At 39.5% G+C, this 20017-nt stretch overlaps 1 protein-coding gene across 1 annotated transcript in view; it reads left to right on the top strand.

The window, feature by feature from the left end:
- Positions 1-19759: 19759 nt before the first annotated feature.
- HERC2 (HECT and RLD domain containing E3 ubiquitin protein ligase 2) overlaps positions 19760-20017 on the top strand; it is a 110697-nt gene continuing 110439 nt past the window's right edge. Inside the window, exon 1 of the mRNA XM_088145006.1 lies at positions 19760-19863. The gene's annotated coding sequence lies outside the window, so the exon portion shown is untranslated. The remainder of the gene's footprint in view (positions 19864-20017) is intronic.

Genomic DNA, 20017 nt, shown 5'->3' on the forward strand with positions numbered 1-20017 from the left:
TCGCAAGGATAGTCTGGTCAGAAAGCGGCGCGGCGATGCGAGTGAATAAGTGGCCCGGACTCTGCACCATGACATCATGGCCTTGCACCATGACGTCATGCCCATGCAGGCTGGTGGCGTCAGTCAGAGCACGGAGCATAGAATATTGTTACGGGCTGGAGCCATGGCTCTTAGAGCGCCGGGATGTCTCCACAAGGTAATCCTCGCCCACCGATGGAATTTTTTACGGGGACTTTCATAATTTAAAAGCTCGGTTCTATGCAGGTTTTTCTCCCCCAGACAACAGGTCCCGGGAAGACCAGGCTTACTCCCAAGGAAACAGTTTAACAATTTTAGAAAAAGAATTGAGAGGCATTTAAAAATGTGTGGTAAGCCAAAAGAACCTTGTTCAGTTTCAGCTGCAAATCAGAAGGTTACAGAAGTTTTCCCTGAGCCGGTGAGGAGAATATATTCCAGTGAATCAACCCATTGTCTTGCCTAAAAGATGTTCTACTGATCTTAAATATACCTACAAAAATAGCAGAGGCCAATGGACACAATTGTTTTGCTTTGTTTATAAAGATTATCTGATATTTTCACTTGAAGCATGAGACCCTGTCCAGACTCCACCTATCAACATTCACCAGGGCTGTGGGCAGATTCTTTTCAGAACAGCCTTTTATCCTGACCTTTGGGGAAGGAGAGAGAGATAATACACCATTTCCCTTCATTTATCTTTAAGTAGCGATTAAGCATTTATAAAATATGAGCTTGAAAATAACTTATTTTAAAAAGAATAAAAAAATGGTTATGTATTGTTTACCATAACTAAAAATCCAAATTTGGGCAATTTTTGTGTTAAGCCAATTCAGAAGATGCAAAATTTTATTTTTGTTCACTTCTGATCTGAAATAATGTACACACAAAGCTCTATGGCTAAATGATGATGCAGTAGAAATGTCTATTAATTATAAAGGAATCCCAAGCTTTTAATACATTTCTTTAAAATCTTACTTTGAATCATAGCATGTAAGAGCAGGAAGGAGTCTTGGACATCATCTACGTTCCAGGAGTTCCAGAAGTCTCTTAAGACCTGGCCCTGGTCCCAGGCCTGGGGTTAGAGTGTTTGTGGAGCCCCTATGGAGTCTTTTTGAATGCTACAGGTAGTCCTCAAGTTACAACCACAATTAGGACTGGAATGTCTGTCACTAAGTGATGTGGTCATTGAGTTGTGCCTGATTTTTGCCATGGTTGTTAAGCGAATCATCATGGTCGTTATGCGAATCATGTGGTCATTAAGCGAATCATGTGGTCATTAAATGCATCCAGCTTCCCCCATTGACTTTGTTTCTTGGAAGACCCCTGGGAAGGTTGCAAATGATGATCATGCAACCCTGGGACACTGCAACTATCATAAATACATCCTGGTTGCAAAGTGCTTGAATTTTGATCATGTCACTGTGGGGACACTGTGACGGTCATAAGTGTGTGGACTGGTCATAAGTCACTTTTTTCCAGCAGCGTCATAACTTTGAATGTTGTTAAACTTATGGTCATAAGTCAAGGACTACCTGTATTGTTATTTTGTCCAGGTGATTATGTTTTTAATTATGTTTTTGAATTGTGTATTTGAAATATTGTAGGCCACCCAGAGTTTTTACAGAGTTGGACAGCCTTAAAAATCCAAATCAATCAGCCAATCAGTCAATCTAATTACCCCCATGCCCACTGTAGGAATCCATTAATATGGCATCCCTGACTGATAACCACCTGAGTCTTAATTTAAATGCCTCCAATGAAGGAGAATCCAGTATCTGATCTTGAACTTGAGAAATGAATAGTCCCATCTAGAAAAAAAAATTTAAGCTCTTTATCATGTCCAGACAAAATGGTTTATTTTAGACCATTTAGTTTAGATGAAAGTGTGTAAACTAGAACTACAAGAGATGCCCCTTAATAAGCAAAAAACAAGTACCTGTATAAATCTATCCTTCTTTGTTCATATGATTAATATTCTCAACTCTTCTACTATTCATTTTTTCTTGTCTTTTAATTTTTTTTATTTTATTATATCAAACAAATTAACAGAAGGAAAAATTATATATACAACATGATTATTAATATACTATGATCTGAAAATTAATAATCATAAATAAATGGAGGAAGGAAGCCAGTCAGCCAGCCTGGGAAATTATGTTATAAACAGAATACCACCACCACCACCCAAATTTAACCATATTGCTCAAATGTCTACCCCCTTGCCCCTTCAATGGGAATTTTTTTTACTGAATTGTGAAAAAAACCTCATGTGCAGTGTCTTGGAGACAAGAAATTAAAATATTCATCACCCAATGGAGTGATGAAAATGGGGTTTCAGCAAGAAGACTTGCATGAGCATAAAACACTGTCTGGTTATCCTTTTATTGGGAAGGAAAATTTTGTTTTTCCTTTGGTTAGAATATCCACACACACACACATACACAGAGAGAGAGCAAGAGAAATATTTTGTTTAGTTTCATTGAAGCAAACTGAGTCAAATGTCTCTTCAGATGTCCATTCTAGAATTTGGGGCTCCATAAATTCCATCAGATAATTGACTACTCTTCTGCCACCTGAACAGAATAGAAATTCTTCAAGGAAAAATTAAGACCGTGTCTCCAGTTCCATTTTACCATGGCAGAGTCATGTCCTACAATGCCTATTTTTGTCCTTGGCCCATAGAACATTATCCTCATCTCCTCTTCCTAATCAGCTTTAACGTGATTCTGAAATGTATCTTGCTTTTATTCATTGCAGTGTCTGGAGAATAATGCCTATATATTTGGTGGTATATGATTTCTTTATTTAACTGAATCTTTTTATGATATTTTAGTAGGGGATGGGGTTACATGTTTAATTGGCTTCACTGATTTGATGATTGTAAAATGGTTGGCTTTATTAGCTGCAATGTTTGATTTTAGAATTTCATTGTGTGAAGATTTGTACTGAGGGCTGCCTTCAATATTCTGATGTTTTACTTGGTTGGAATTGGTTGTTTGCTCTATGCCTTGTTGAAAAGTGTGCTGTGATGAGGAAGTGGGTTTTGGCTGCTTATTTGCCAGTTTGCTTGTTGATTTCAGACGTTTCCCAGCCCAGTAAATTCCCTGGCACCTGGTCTGTTTCTCTTATCCAACTAAACAGAACCTAGCCAGATTACAGTCACGGGCAGCTGTACCTCCCTCCTCCCTGCAACTACTTCCGCTTTGGTGTCTTCTCTTTCACTTATTTCACATTATTTTAACTTAGCCGCTGTTCACATGGGGTGCAGGTGGGTAGGTCAACCAGCCTAAAGTCCTGAAGTGAGGCCCCCCCTCCTGCTACAGTGCCCTGATTGATGGATGTTTCCGTGCTGGCAAGAGACAAGTGGAAAGGGCATGACAGCAAAGCCAGAGAAGGAATCAATTCATCTTGCCTACAACAACTAGCACACTCAGAAAGCAGGACAACCATATGCAGCAGTGACTAGGAACACATGTACTAGAGACCATGTGGAAGGAACACACACCACGGGGAAAACCCCTGTGCTCCTCCCTCCACTCCGAGCCCTCTCAAAAGGGCCTCCATTACTTCAAAGAAGGTGGCAGCAACATGGGAGAAGAGCAGGAAGAAGAGTTGGAAAAGGGCATCAGAGGGAAGAGAGAAGAAAGAGGTCCCCAGAGGATGCTAGGAACACTGAAAGGCAGAGGAGAGGGTCTGCAGAAGCAGAAGAACAGTGGCTTTGGCAAGGATTGTCAATGACAACAGTAAGCTTCAGAAGTTACTAACCTAATCAGCTGAGTGAAGACTAGAGCACTCATAGTAGAAAAAAAAAACCCAGTGCGCTGGATCCCTAGTCCAGGAGAATTGCAAAGTGTTGACAACACTACAAAGCTCATGATGTTGGCAAATGCACAAAGAATAATAAATAACAATACAGTGGAGACCTGAGTATTAAGTATTCTGCTTAAGACAGAAATCTTTATTGTACAACAAATATTTCGATGAAATTTGCAGTTGTTCAGTAATTTTATATTCAGCTTTGGATGTAAAATCTAAACAATCTTATGTTTATTAACATTGACATTTCTAATCATGGTTAATACTGATATAATACCTTTTTTCTATCTTTAAAGGTCTAAGTTAAACATTAGTTTTAATAATCTCTAGTCCATACTGTATAGATACTACTATATCAAAATAATATAATGTATTATGTATGTCTTATAATAATATGATAAATTTTAAAAAATGACAGAACTCTTCTATGTTGATACAGACATTTAAAAGCTAGACTGGGCTCAGAAAACAGCATTTTATGAAGATAGTCAACAAACAACTCTTGCAGAACAATGGGGGATAACATGTACTTTTGCAAGAAACAAATGTTTGAAAGTTACAATATGTACATAGATTGAAAATTCAAATTCTTTTCATTGCATAACTAGTTTATAATTTTATCCAAGTTATTCACTTACACTAGGGATAACAGTTTTGTTTTTATAGTTTTTAAAGTACACAACATAATTACATTTTAAATGCAATAATTTAACCAATGCAGTGCCAGAAATAAAATTATCCCTTATCCTTGGAGAAGGACAGAGGTTCTTGTTTTGATATTTCTTTATTTTTCCTTCTTTATTTAACCATTTCTGTACCACTCTCCATTAAAAATAAATCTATAAATCGTTTATGATTAAGAATTAAAATTACAGTTGAAAACAAAATGTTTAAACAATTAATTAATTTAATTTAATAAATTGTCCTAACATTGTAACAGTAACAAAGTAAAATCAATAATAAAGTTAGTTAAAAATAATAGATGCATCAATATATTATTAGAAAGTCTGGGATAATTTCATTGTCTTTACCTGACATCAAAAAGACAATAAGGATGGCATCAGGCATGCTTCCCCTGGGAGGGAATTGCAAAATTGGAGGGTCATTTCTAAAAAGGCCACTTCTGAGTAGTAACTCACCACATCTCAGCATGGGGTATCCCTGGAGCAGGCCTTCTAAAGATGACGTCAGGAGAACGTATGAGAAGGGTCATTATTTCAGAAACTACAGTACCAAGCTGTAAAGAACTTTATAGATAAAAAAAAGATTGTAGAGATTGGATAGATTAATACAATCTTTCCATATCCATAATAGGTTAATACAATTGAAGGGCTTGGATAGGTTAGCATCATATTTTAGATAAACAAGTTTCAAACTTGTAAGTCAGGGGTACACAACCTGCGGCCCCTGAGGAACGAAGAAGGAAATTATTAAATACAAGGGGAGTTATATTAATTACATTTAAATTGAATTAAATCCACTTTAATTTTGTTTTGTTTAGCAGTGCAATCTTAGCATGTGAGTGAAGGACTGAAAAAAATTTGTATCTTTATGGCAGGACTTAAAGGTGAACAACGTAAGTTTGAACTGAACTCAAAACTGTACCATCACATGAAGTCTAAATTCATGATGTACTTAAATAGTCGGAAGACATTTCAGGATACATACATTTGATGAAGTGGGCCACCATATCACATGGCTTTTTGTGTGCGTGTGCACCTTCACATCAGTATTGACTCCTGGCAACTGCCTGGACAAGTCCCTGCAGTTCCCTTGGCAAGATTTTTGGAAAAGGTTTGCTATTACTTCCTTCCTAAGGGCTGAGAGAAAGTGACTGGTCCAAAGTCACCCAGCTGGCTTTTTGCCTAAGGCAGGACTAGAACTTACAGTCTCCCGGTCTCTAGACTGGAGCCTTAACCACTACACCAAACTGGCTCTCATTACATATATTAGCTTTTAAGAAGTCACAACACTCATACGCTACATTCACCCATTGTGCAAAGCTGTGATTTTCCAAAAAAATGATGATTGGCTGGGTTTGCACAACACATGAAGCCACATACACATTTACATACCACAGTGGCTGGGTGGACTGATCACACTAAGCCAGAAAAAAAAAACACAGGTTCCATTTCTTTTATTGTATCTGGGCTGCATAAATTCAGGGAACTACTAGATGGCAATAGAGCAGTGTTTCTCAACTTTACAACTTTAAGATGGGTGGACTTCAACTCCCAGAATTCCCCAGCCAGCATGCTGGCTGGGGAATTCTGGGAGTTGAAGTCCACCCATCTTAAAGTTGCTAAGATTGAGAAACACTGCAATAGAGAGATACAGAAAACTCCCCCGTAAATGTTGACCCCAGCTATGCAACAACCAACCAATACAGATGCTTATCATGTTTTGACATGTCTTTATGCTACAGCAGGTTGCTGTAAAATGGGAAGATAAATACCACAAAAGAGGCAGATTAGCCAGTGAGCCACTATGCCTCTCCATGCTAAGCAGCTTCTGATGGACAGGCTGCACTGTTTTTAAGAAGAAATTAGATCTGCATGATCTGACATACAGCTCAGTCCTAAACTGTTTCTTAGAAATGGTTTATGGTAGGTTAGATGAACATTTCTAAGTGTTCAGTATTACAGAACTACTGTCACATGTTATTTCTCGTTGTGTTGTTTCTTTAAAAAATGGTGTGTTTACACCTTGGGGGAGCTTGTACACGGAGCATGGGATCATCCATATACAATCTAGGTTCAAATGATCAGCTGTACTTATCAATATGCATGTTAACCATTTGCTCACATGGGGTTTTTAGTTTCATTTAATAGAAGTATAGTTTCCAGGTTTGAAACAATCTATGATCGTACAGTAACTTCAAAATATGAATTAAGTTTGAGCTTTTTATAGTCCAACTATCATAGTATCCCAGCTTAGATAAAATGAGAAATTAATACAAAGATTTCCCGGCTTATTGCCTTCTACTGAGAAGACTTCTGCAGATCATATTAAGAATGTGCTCATTTCTCATTGAGATAAAATTTATAGTACAAGTAGTCCCCATTTTAAGAATGAGTTCTGTTCCCAAGGTCTGTCCTTAAGTCAAATTTGTATGTAAGCCGGAACAGTATTATTGTATCATACTGTATAGGTAGTATTGTATAACTAACTTGAACCATTGTGTATTTAACTCAAATTGTGCTACAATAGGCTCCGTTCTTAACTATGGGTCTGTAACCTGGGCGTTCTTAACCTGGGACTACCTGTATATACTAAAATATTCTGCAGTTTTTTTACAGGAAAACTCTAAATCTGAGCGATAGATGAAGTTAACAATGCTCTCTTTATTAGACTTGGAGACTGAATGCACCTCATGTGATCCTCTTTCTATTAGTTGAGTTTTTGAAACAGACTATCTTTGCACTTGGCACCGATCCCATTCCCAGTCAGCATTTCAGTCCCATCTATTGTTTCTGACTTGTTTCCTTAACATTCACAATTCTGATTATTTTTTTTAACGAACAAATCATTTTAGCAACAGCACTGATACAAGATTGACTCCTGCCTGGTGCACCACATTTGATTAGCTAGCCTGATATGGTGGTTCAAACTTGCCAGATTAAGATTGAGGAGAGTTAGGTACAGATCCCCATTCAGCAAATGAAGCTAATTGGTTAAGTTTGGGTCAAGCGCAAACATGCATCCTGACATGGTTGGTATGGAAATGAAACCGTATCTGTGTTGGGGAAAGAACGATAAATTTGTTTTGAGCTCCTTTGAGGTAGAGAAGGGATCAAAATGCCATGTTACATTATACTTCAGCTGTATTCACGTTAATTCCTTGCAGTAGTTGATCATTAAAGTTACTTATTTGTACTTATATTTATGGAAAATCTGAATTCAGCAGGAGCACTTAGAGAATCTGCTCCTGAACATAAGAGTGCTGAAAGAATATGTAAGAGGCAGAACATTTCATGGAAAGAAAAATGTAAATGCTCGTATTTATTTATGATAAAAATGCAAGAAAACACTCCAAGCCAAGCCATGATCAACAGACATAGACTTGAATCCTAGCTATGAACCTATCAAAAGTTATAAGCAAAGACTTCGTTCATGTGCAGATTAGTTCTACTCATGGAATTCCCCCACCCATGGATATGCATTAACTCATATAAGAGAAAGATATATGCAATCCTTGCTAATCAAGGAACTTCACTTTTCCTACACTGGTGATGTTGCCTAAGATGGTGACACTTGCAACCCAGAAAACTAGATCAGAGAACTCTAGCAACACAACATACCCACATTTGTCTTGGATGCAGGGGATCAGCTTAGCCAAGATATCAGTGAATGCTACCAGACATTATAATTGAAATAAAAGGCTGATTTATTAGGAAATACATGAAGATTCACAAGCTTCACTTCTATCTAAATTACACCCTGAAAAGGAGAAAGAGAATGAGAGAGAGTTCTCCTTTGTCCCTTAAAATGGAGATTAATGTAACTAATAATAGGTCTTTTAAAATAAATTATAATGACATAGCTGAGAGATCTTGGGTTGCTCCTTCAGAATCTTTTCATCTTCAGTTTTATATCCCAGATGTTGATTGACTAATCTATAACGGTTGAAGTTTGATTTAATCTTATCAAAATAAGTCATCTTATTTTCATAACTCAGAGAATTTCATCCTGATATTTGTCAACAGTATTTTTCAAATCCACACAGATGATTATGCAATATATGCTCACTATCTGTCCTTCATGATTTCATCAAGCGATATTATCCAGATTTCTAGTTCTGTCCCTTTCAGAGAAGCTTGAAACATCTTGAAAGCATCTTTAACTATGAACTAAAAACAGCTCCTGTAACAGATCATTGAATGAGAATACTGGAAATAATCCATTCCATTTCTTACTTGTTTGTGAATGCTCCTGGTCTATATTGGACTCATTTGTCAGTTGCATTGATTGTTTTAATTGTCTTAATCAATAAAGTAAATATATAATGTATGATTTGCATTTGTATCCATAAAAGTTCTTAGAATGTTTAAAAACCTGAAACTATGGAACAATGATCACAAATGTTGCCAAAATCAAACATTGAATAAAATTCATCAATAAAAAAAGCATTCATTAACTACTCACTGGCTTTGTAAGAACAGAACAGAAAAACATATTGTACTTCTGATTTTCTTAGGGAGCAGTTGTGGCACACTGTTAAAATAGCCTGTTCTGTTTTTACATCCCTTGAAGTGATTCAGCTACGGTACTGTAGAATGTATGCTTTGCATGCAGAGAATTGGAGATTCAGTTCCTGACCTCTCTAGGTAGGGCTGGAAAATTTTCTGTTTGAAAGTCTGAAACATTATTGCCAAACATTATAATGCAGCTTCTTAGTAATTTATGGGACTGCCTTTCCCTGTGGTTTCCCTCCAACCCATCAGATCTGCCAGAGTGGGGATACTCCAAGTACCCTCAGTGAAACAGTATTACCTGCTGGGTCCCAGAAGTGGACCTCCTCTGTCCTACCCCTCTACTCTATGGAAGAGCCTTCTCTCCGAGATATGGATGGCCCCTGCTCTATTGGCCTTTCAGAGGCCCATGAAGACCTAGCTCTTTCCCCCAGACATTGGGGCTGGGGTGGTAGCTATGGGGGCTCTGGCCTAGGTCACATTGGGCCTTGCTTTAGTTTCTTTTGGTTTTAATAGAATGTTTGGTTCTTACTTTGTTCACCTCTCAGAGTTTCTTTGGTTAGATGGGTGGTCATATAAATTGAATGGGAGTAGGATCCCAAATATTATTTGCAATCGCCATTAAACCTCTCATTTTGGCCCTTCAGTTATTTTCCCATGTCATTACATCACAAGAAGAATGTTGATTCTTTTATGATCCAAGAGTTGCTGTCAGTGTTGTTTTAAAATTGAGTATTATATAATACTATATTTTTTAAGGTGCAGTAGGAATGTGAGAAAAAAGGTGCTTGACGGCCGAGAAAAAGCATATGATAAAGTGAACAGGCTTCAGTGATACAATATGGAGTGGACAGTTGGTTGCTGAATGTGATCAGGGCTACATATGATGGAAGTAAAGCATGCATGAGAATATATGGAAGGCTTACCAAATGGTTCAACACTGAGTAGGGAATAAGGCAAAGATGCATGATGTCCGTTTGACTGTATAATGATTAGAGGCAAGAAATGTAAACTACAAAAGGCAATGGTTTGTAAGGTAAGGTAGAAAAGTATGGAGAGTTATAGCAAAGGATGTTGGTGTATACTAATTTTAGCTGTTTCCTTACATGTCTTTGGCTAACTGCTTCTTTTCTGTGCTTTGCCTAATGTTGCTTACCCTGAAAGGCAATAACGTGATGGGTATGTAGAGATTAATATGTAAGACTACAGTGGGGCAAAAAAGTATTTAGTCAGCCACCAATTGTGCAAGTTCTCCCACTTAAAAAGATGAGAGAGGGCTGTAATTTTCATCATAGGTATACCTCAACTATGAGAGACAAAATGAGAAAAAAAATCCAGAAAATCACATTGTCTGATTTTTAAAGAATTTATTTGCAAATCATGGTGGAAAATAAGTATTTGGTCACCTACAAACAAGCAAGATGTCTGGCTCTCACAGACCTGTAACTACTTTTCTACAGGCTCCTCTGTCCTCCACTCGTTACCTGTAGTAATGGCACCTGTTTGACCTTGTTATCAGTATAAAAGACACCTGTCCACAACCTCAAACAGTCACACTCCAAACTCCACTATGGCCAAGACCAAAGAGCTGTCGAAGGACACCAGAAACAAAATTGTAGACCTGCACCAGGCTGGGAAGACTGAATCTGCAATAGGCAAGCAGCTTGGTGTGAAGAAATCAACTGTGGGAGCAATAATTAGAAAATGGAAGACATACAAGACCACTGATAATCTCCCTCGATCTGGGGCTCCACGCAAGATCTCACCCCGTGGGGTCAAAATGATCACAAGAACGGTGAGCAAAAATCCCAGAACCACACGGGGGGACCTAGTGAATGACCTGCAGAGAGCTGGGACCAAAGTAACAAAGGCTACCATCAGTAACACACTACGCCACCAGGGACTCAAATCCTGCAGTGCCAGATGTGTCCCCCTGCTTAAGCCAGTACCTGTCCGGGCCCTGAAGTTTGCTAGAGAGCATTTGGATGATCCAGAAGAGGATTGGGAGAATGTCATATGGTCAGATGAAACCAAAGTAGAACATTTTGGTCTAAACTCAACTTGTCGTGTTTGGAGGAGAGAGAATGCTGAGTTGCATCCAAAGAACACCATACCTATTGTGAAGCATGGGGGTGGAAACATCATGCTTTGGGGCTGTTTTTCTGCAAAGGGACCAGGACGACTGATCCGTGTAAAGGAAAGAATGAATGGGGCCATGTATCGTGAGATTTTGAGTGAACACCTCCTTCCATCAGCAAGGGCATTGAAGATGAAATGTGGCTGGGTCTTTCAGCATGATAATGATCCCAAACACACCGCCTGGGCAACGAAGGAGTGGCTTCGTAATGAAGGGCATTGTTTTGATACACAATTTTACACTCTCTCATAATGTGTGGGCATGGACCCCACCCTGATCGCCCATTTCTCCTCTCTATGATTAGAGAGATCATCTTGATCCACAAGGAAAGTGGAAGGATGGGTGGTGGATTGTTAACAATCGTGTTCAACTACCTCTTCAAATCCTGTGAAAGTGGCTTTCTCAAAGATACAGCAACAAGAAGCTGAGGCACCTTTGCCCATCAGCTGTAGCTCAATGCACTGTTTGCCACAGAAATAACCCAAAGAGTGATAAACCTACCCCTCCAGGCCACCTCCGTACTGCTCAATACCCAGGAGAAGCCTGGCAAATGGACTTTACTGAACTTCCCAAAAAGGGACCCAAAAATCATCTTTTAATCTTTGTGGATTTGTTCTCCGGATGGCCTGAAGCCTTCCCTGTTTCCAGTGTGCAGGAAAAGTGGTTAGGGCCTAGTGGAGCATATCATTCCAAGATTTTCGGTCCCTAAAAGGTTAAATCAGATAACAGTCGGCACTTCACCTTTGAAGTCATTCAGCAAGTCAGTAAATTCCTGGACATTCCTTGGTATTCACATTCTAATTACAAGCCTCAGGTTTCAGCCAGGGCTGGAGATGTGAAAGGGGGCTGAAGATTGTACTTTAAAAGCTCAGCTTGCAAAGCGACTCAGTTGCCGTGGCCCAAAAATACTGCCCCTTGCTTTAACACGTATCAGGGCTATGCCCAGAGGGCCACTATTGCTGTCCCCCTTCGAAATGCTTTATGGGAGACCGTTGTACCCCATGAAGTGCAAACTGCATGGACAGGTGAAGTTGGCGCACGTTCCATATTTCCCTGCAGGTCTGAGATGCCTTGCCAGTCGCTCCTGATGTACCACCCATCGCCCAGCCAGGCCAGTGGGTCAGAGTGAAGGAGCTGTTCCCATCCTGCACTGATCTGAAGTGGTCCGAGCTGAAGCAAGTCCTACTGAGCATGCCAACTGCTGTAAAAATCGAGGGCATCAAAGCTTGGGTGCACGGAGCCAGGATAGAGCAGGTGAAGGAACCCCTAGACATTTGGCAAGTTTCCTCGGACATTAGACTCAAATTAAAATTGCAGCGCTCTCTAGCTTCTCCAACAGGTCTTTTCAAAGACTGATTAGGTCCACTGGTAGTGACCTAATTCAAGAACAACCAGAAGATTTGGCATCATAGATTCTACCAGCCACACGACCCCTAGACGTGCTGGCTTTGTCACAAACTAAGTTGTGAAACTGATATTGTTTTTATTGTGTTGATTGTTCTGAAATACTTTTCCTTTGTTGTTGGTTTCCCCATGTTTTTTGGGGAAGAGAATTACTATTTATTGAAGGGAAGATGTCTTAATGCCCTGGATTCCCAGGGACAAATCAAAGAGTGTTTGTTTGAAAATTTGATCATAAGCCTATTGATAATTGAAATGTTCCTCTTGGTTGACAATATTGATGCTTATATCCAAAGGTATGGAGTTTGGAAACCACCCCGCCTGCACTGACTTATAAGGTAATATATAGAAAAGATAAAGAGGAGTTTGTGTCCCGTTTATGGCTTAATAAGACATATAGTGCATACTGTGATTTTGTCCCAAACTCTGCTGCAGAAAGGCAACCCCAAAATAGTAAAGGATTGTTGGATATGTTTACCTATAGCCCCAGGGGTTCACTAAGCCCTTCCTGTCCCAGCAGAATGATGGTACAAAATCAGGACTAAGTTGGTTTTCACTGGGAAAAGACCCCAGAGTGGAATTGCTCAAGCTTATTTTGATACACTTAAGAGGATGATATTGGGAATGGGACTGAAACAGCCCCCCCCCCCCAGATGGGCCTGTTGTTCTTGGAGTAGAAATGTTGGATAAAACCACCAATATGTGTTCAGTGACATGATCCTCATGAACTTAAGAAAGGAGTGGAAGTGGGAAGAATTGATGTGAATGTTTGTTCTATGGTGATTTCAGTGGTTTGTAATCATACCCTCACGATGATGAAAGCTATGTATGCACCTAAAAAACAGATCAAAAATGTGTATTTAACCAAAGGATCCAGAGTAACTATTCTGCAAGGAAAAGTGAGAGAGAACTGGTGTCTGGATAAACCTGCCTGCGCCCAGTTCGATCTCCCCCCTTGGCTCTTAAAGAGCAAGAAGGGACAAAATTGTTTTCCCTATTCCCCAAAGGTCCCAAGAGGGACAATGGGAAGACTCCTCATATTTTGTGGACCCTTCCCTGCCAGGGGTGGTAGTAAACAAATCAGTGGAAGCCCCTGTAAACCCACAAGAAGGGGTATAACCATTGGTTGGAATGTATGTGACTGAGACTTTCACTGTGAGGCTCGGTGACAGTTCACAGGAAAAAGATTTGGAATTCACTTTGAGATCATGCCTGGAAGAGGGAAGAGTTTTCTTTCTCTGTGGGGACAAGGCATTCCGATGCCTGCCCCTTGACTGAGAAGGAATATGTACTTTAGCCTTCCTGCCTCCTGATATTGGGGTTATTGTAAATAAGCAAGACCCGCCAATCCCTTTGATAGGATGTATTCGGAGGAAGAGAGTCCCACTTCTTCTTCCCTTGTTAATAGCTATAGGAGTAGCCACTGGAACTGGGATTGCCGGAATAACCCACTCTGCTATCACATTTCAACAACTGTCAAAAGATTTCCAAAGTAGCCTGGATCAAATTGCACAAGGAGTACTCGAACTCCAGAACCAACTGGATTCATTAGCAGTTGTAGTTCTCCAAGACAGACGAGGCCTGGATCTTCTCACAGCTGAGAAAGGAGGCCTCTGTCTCTTTTTGGAAGAAGAGTGCTGTTTTTATACTAACAAATCAGGAGTAGTTCGACAGGTTGTTAAAGACCTGCAAGAAAAAGCTTCTGAAATAAGACAAAGACTTACAAATGCAGATCAATGGTTATCCTGGCTACCTGGAAGCGCCTGGATAAGACAAGTATTATTTTTGCTCTTATGTTCGTTTGCTGGATTAATATTCATTCCATGTATAGTTCCTTTAGTAAGAAAATTAGTGATGTCTGCAGTAGCTGACATGGCTGTGGTGGCCTCCCCCACCACACAATTTTCAGCTAACAGACCAGCAGCAATTGTTCCTTAAACCTATTCCCAAGGACTGTGTTCCATTGATGAAGAACTCATAAACATTAACTGCTTGTTTGCCTTTGTCCCTTTAAGCTTTTGCTGACATACTAACCAATGAAACTGTTAATGATGTATCTTGTCTAATTCACTGACTACATAAGAAGCATCTTATGTTCAAAAGCAAAGGGAGGAAATGAAGGGCATTGTTTTGATACACAATTTTACACTCTCTCATAATGTGTGGGCATGCATGTGATAGTGCACTCTATCTTATTTACAAAGGATTAATTTGCTTTGTAAAGAGCACAGCATTTCTTTCCCCCACCTTATCTCTTTGTTGAATGCCTGATTGCCTTCTAAGAGAGCACAGCATTCCCCCACCCCATTTCCTTTAGAAGCAATTAGCCAGATGCCTGACTGAACAAGTAAGCTATAAATTAGATTCATACCAGGCAGGCAGAGACACCAAATTCCAAAGAAGTTAGGTATTTCCTTGATAACCAGAAGAAAAAGTTAAACTTAGATTCACCTCTTTAGGCCCACCTTTACTTTTCCCTGGATCATCCCAAAATTCCCTTGTATGGATATGAGCGGATATACTATCTGAATCCATCTGAATATGCCTATAAAATCTTTGTTGCTCACTTTGCAAGGTGTGGTTCTGGGCAACACTCCTGCCACGGTGTTGACTGAGCCATCCAGAAGGTTTCCTTGGCCAATAAAACCTCTGTTAATTAAAAAGCCTCATCTCAAGTCTTCTCATTTGGCTTTATTGAAACTTGGGAAATAAAAGGTGCCATACAGTAAGAAGCATTTCAAGGTCCTGGAGTGGCCTAGCCAGTCTCCAGATCTCAACCCCATGGAAAACCTTTAGAGGGAGTTGAAAGCCCATGTTGCCCAGCGACAGCCCCAAAACATCACTGCTCTAGAGGAGATCTGCATAGAGGAATGGGCCAAAATACCAGCAAGAGTGTGTGAAAACCTTGTGAAGACTTACAGAAAACGTTTGACCTCTGTCACTGCCAACAAAGGATATATAACAAAGTATTGAGATGAACTTTTGATATTGACCAAATACTTATTTTCCACCATGATTTGCAAATAAATTCTTTAAAAATCAGACAATGTGATTTTCTGGATTTTTCCCCCCATTTTGTCTCTCATAGTTGAGGTATACCTATGATGAAAATTACAGGCCTCTCTCATCTTTTTAAGTGGGAGAACTTGCACAATTGGTGGCTGACTAAATACTTTTTTGCCCCACTGTATATATGTGTCTGTTCTATAGAAAGCATTCAGTAAATATGATTTAGCATTTACCTGTGGTGTTGGTGCTTTGTGCTGTCAATTTTATTAAGATAATTACGTTTACTGCGAATAGATTGGTCACAAAAGCTGAACACAAGAATGGGCAAGAAGCCTAAGGGACTCTGCTTCCAGCTATTCAAGAGACAGAAGAGAAAGCAATCCTTACCTTGATTCATAAGCATGAAAAGACTGGAATTGCAGTCTCATACCTGCTAGAAAGAGATACTTGCATGAATCTTACTCATTGGCAAGTATTTCTATGCCATTTTCTTTTATGTACAGTACTTTGAATGCAAAACCAAAGTGCTTCTGAGCTGGAGAACAATGGCTACCTGTCCTTCAGTGAATATTTCTGCTTTGTTCTTATAGAAATCGTTGTTGTGTTACCTTCATGCATCATATAATTATCTGTTTACATCTCCTCAAATGAACCAAGATTAGCTAGCTAGCTGGGTCTCATTCTATAATTACAATGCTTGTTTCTGGTGCCTCCAATAATGTTGGTTCTAAACACCATTACGCAGATATTAAAAATATCATGTGAAGCTATAAATTTTATCTATTCTAGGAACCTTACTTTCAGGAAAACGTGTGATTTTCAGCTGAGTTAAATATTAATACCTTTTTCTTAGGGTAAAAGCAGACTGCTATAGTTTCACTTTGAGAGAGATGATGTAACCCTATCTTATGCAGCCTTATTCAGAAGCTCCAAGAAAGGGAGCCCTTGATCTTGGAAATATGTTTGTTGTGATAATGAGTCTAGGCTCACGTGGGGCACTTACAGAATGCAGTGGGCAATTTCAGCTCTTCTCTGTAATTGCTCTCTAAGTCTTCCACAGTACCACCTCCCTCTCAATTGAATGGGTGTAGGGGAATGGTCTGGTGGAGGCAACAATGGAAGTGAAAAATTAAGCACAGCTTATATGCCTCACAAATGTTCTTGAATCCATGAGTAAAAAAAATGTAAGTAATAAAAACAGCATTTCAGGCAAACAACTTTATTCTGATATACTGGTATAAGTAATATTGCAGAGAAAGTGTATTAGTAATGACAGTGTTTAAGCTGGGAATGGGAATGGCCACTAGACAGGGCTACATAGGAGAATATAGTAGGGTTTCAGGCTGAAACATCTAGATATCTAATTACTCCTAGATCCTCGAAGAGAGGAGATAGGAAGAGATTTATATGAACTCATAGGCTCTGGAAGTTCATGCAGTTTGTTCAGATGCTACATTAAACCATCATTGTTTTAATTTTGGCTCAGTATGCTCTGTGAACCCAGCCAGATGCATTAAAAATGTTAAATCATAGCTTAAAATGTTATTCATATACATTAAAGAAATAGATTCTGAAATAAGATATTTAAACATAATTGGCATTTTTTTCTCTTACATTTATTAGTATGATGGTGCCACTCCTTTGTATTTTTCCTGAAAGCTCATTGCACAAACTTAGTGTCACTGTAAATGGATGGAGGAATAATGTTTGTGTCCATTTTTAGCCCAGGTGGGATGGGAATAGTCATATTCAATTCCTCTTTGCTACATGTTACTTTCCCTTTTTATTTTCCTAAAGGAAAATATGGTGCAGGATTGAATCTCGATAGTGATAGAAGATGCATACAGAGTAAATTTTGAATGAGTTTAAATGTCCAGTATTAACTACATCATAAAGAATTTGCTTATGATCTAGCCAAAAAGGATGATGAAAGCACTATAAACTAAGGTATAGCAAGACAAAGTGAAGTGAACATGGAAAGTGTTTAGTCTTGAGAAGATTGAGGGAGGATATGACAGCACTTTTCAAATATGTGAAAGGATGTCACAAGTAGGTGAAGACTTGTTCATTTCAGAACTGAATGTTAGAAACAACCTTAACAGTAAGAATGGTTTGAAAGTGGAACCAATTGCCCAGGGTGATGACATGTTCTTCTACATTGGATGTGTTGAGGTAGACATCAATTAGGAATGCTTTAATTTAGATTCCTGCACTGTGAAGGGGTAGAAACTGATGATCCAAATTGCTCCTTTCAATGTATGATTCAGCATATACAACATACAGCATACATGTGTGATTCAACATATACAAAGGCCAAAATAGATGCTCAAAGCTTTCTAGTTTTTGTATATTTACATTCATCCATCATCCTAGTAAAATTCTATACTTGAAAGGGAGGACTAATTCTCACTAACTAGATTTAAGACTACTAAGGATAACTGGATGAAGGTTACTTTTAAGAGTAATATAATATTATCTTTTAAAGGAAATTATTTATAGTGCAGAAGAACAAAATGTATAGAATGTTTAAATATTTATGTATTGTATTCTATCCTGGGAAAATGAAGAGCATGTGCACATTTTTAAAATTAGTTAATAAATATTGCATTGCTTATGTCTGGCATATCACGCAAGCTATCTAACAAGATTTAATCAGCCTACTGTACTTCACAGGGTAGTTATCAAGGAAGTGAAGGATGTTTTCAATATAATCCACCTTAAACTCTTGGAGGAAAGGTGGCATATAATATCTAACAAACAATAACTAGCATTTTGACATACTTTGAAACCTCTTAGTACTGATCATATTTACAAATGAGAAATGTTAAAGATACCTCACTAGAGAATTACTTTTACAGGAAATCTCAAATATGCTATGAAAGAGAAAGATTTCTCATTATCCTGATGTGCATAGGGGGAAAAATTAGATGCTTTGAATGTATAAGTCTCAAAATTGTTTTAGCATCAAACAGAAGTGAGGGATGAGGGGGCCATAAGAATGGAATTATACCTACATTAAGATTCCACAGGTGACTGAAGTCATACATATAAAACTTCTGAGTAAAGTGTTGGAGAAAATATTTTATCTGGCAATATTTCGGAGTACTATATAGAAAAAATTGCCGAAAATATTTCTAAAATATTTAGTTGACTGTCTAGATGAAAAAATGCAGCTTGTTTACACAGAGAAACTGCAGCACAAGGTGTATTTGGCCGATAATTGGGCTTATGGTGGTAAGAGTGGCTGGAAGGCAGACCTGATATGTGGGAGGTACACAAACTTGCAAAGAAGTATGCAAGATTAAAACAATACAGCTGGATCAACTGATTTAGCATTACAATTTTGTCTTCATTGAGAGTTATGGCAAGTGCAATAGTCAAATATTAGCTGCAAAACAAAATGGAGTTATTATTAGGATTGCAAGCATGAAAGAGTTATTTGCAGGTATGACTACTGCCAATTGTTGAGGCTGTGATTGGTGAGTGGTGACAGAAACAGTGGTAACTCCTTGAAAACTGTAGCTTTCATGATTGATAACTAATAACACTCAGTGCATTCCAAACACATTGCCAAACTCACGAGGTGACAATATCTTATCGCAGGTTTATGTGTCTGGGGAAAAAAAAAAAAAGATCACCGCAGATTAAGATTCTGTATTGACACTTGCGTTTTGTTGTTTCAGAATTAAAAACTACGGAGCTAAACACGCAATATTAGTATTACACTTCCTGAGTCAAAATACATGCTCTATAGAGTCGTAATCGAGGTCCACGTAGCACCCCATATTCGACAGTCCTTAATAAGCTGCATTATGCGGCATTACTGTTGCAATGCAAAAGACGATACAAAGAGGTCGTTCAGTGGATCTCTTACAGCGGGCAAAGGAAGGAAGGGGAAAAGTGAGCAAAGCCCAGACCAGTTTGGACTTGGCCCTTCTCTCCCTTCCAACCCCCCTCGGTTCCTGCCAGAGCACCCCCTCAGGAGCCCAACTCAGCCGGAGGTCTTCGAGAAACAGAAGCCGCTGTGGCAAATCCTCTCTATGATCTTCTAAGGCAGACGAGGTGTCCCGCCTCCTCAAAGGGATTGGTGGGATCCGATCGCTCTCCTGTTTCCTGATTGGCCCACAGGAGAAGCAAGTCTTCCTCCTCTATCCGGTTTAGCCAGGGAGGGTGGGGGGATTAGCTGCTGGCGGGGAGGGAGGCGGACGGGGCGGCAGGAGCCGTCACGGTCGCCGTAGCCTTATCTGTCCCTTCCGGGAATAGGAGGCCCGACGGAGGCTGGCTCGCTGGGTGAGTGCGGGAGCGACCCCGCGATTTGGGGAGGGGGTTCGGGTGGCCAGAAGCTTCGCCTTCCCCACCCTCCCCGGAGTCGGGCCTCCCTCTGCATCGCCAAGGGGGGCTGAGGCTGGTGCATCTGTTTGTGGGAGGCGTGTGGCGGGGGCGT

Source organism: Python bivittatus, unplaced genomic scaffold, assembly GCF_059951505.1.
Source record: "Python bivittatus isolate LINGU-HERP-01145 unplaced genomic scaffold, Pbiv_v1 ctg000350_np1212, whole genome shotgun sequence".
In the NCBI taxonomy this organism is placed as follows: Eukaryota; Metazoa; Chordata; class Lepidosauria; order Squamata; family Pythonidae; genus Python; species Python bivittatus.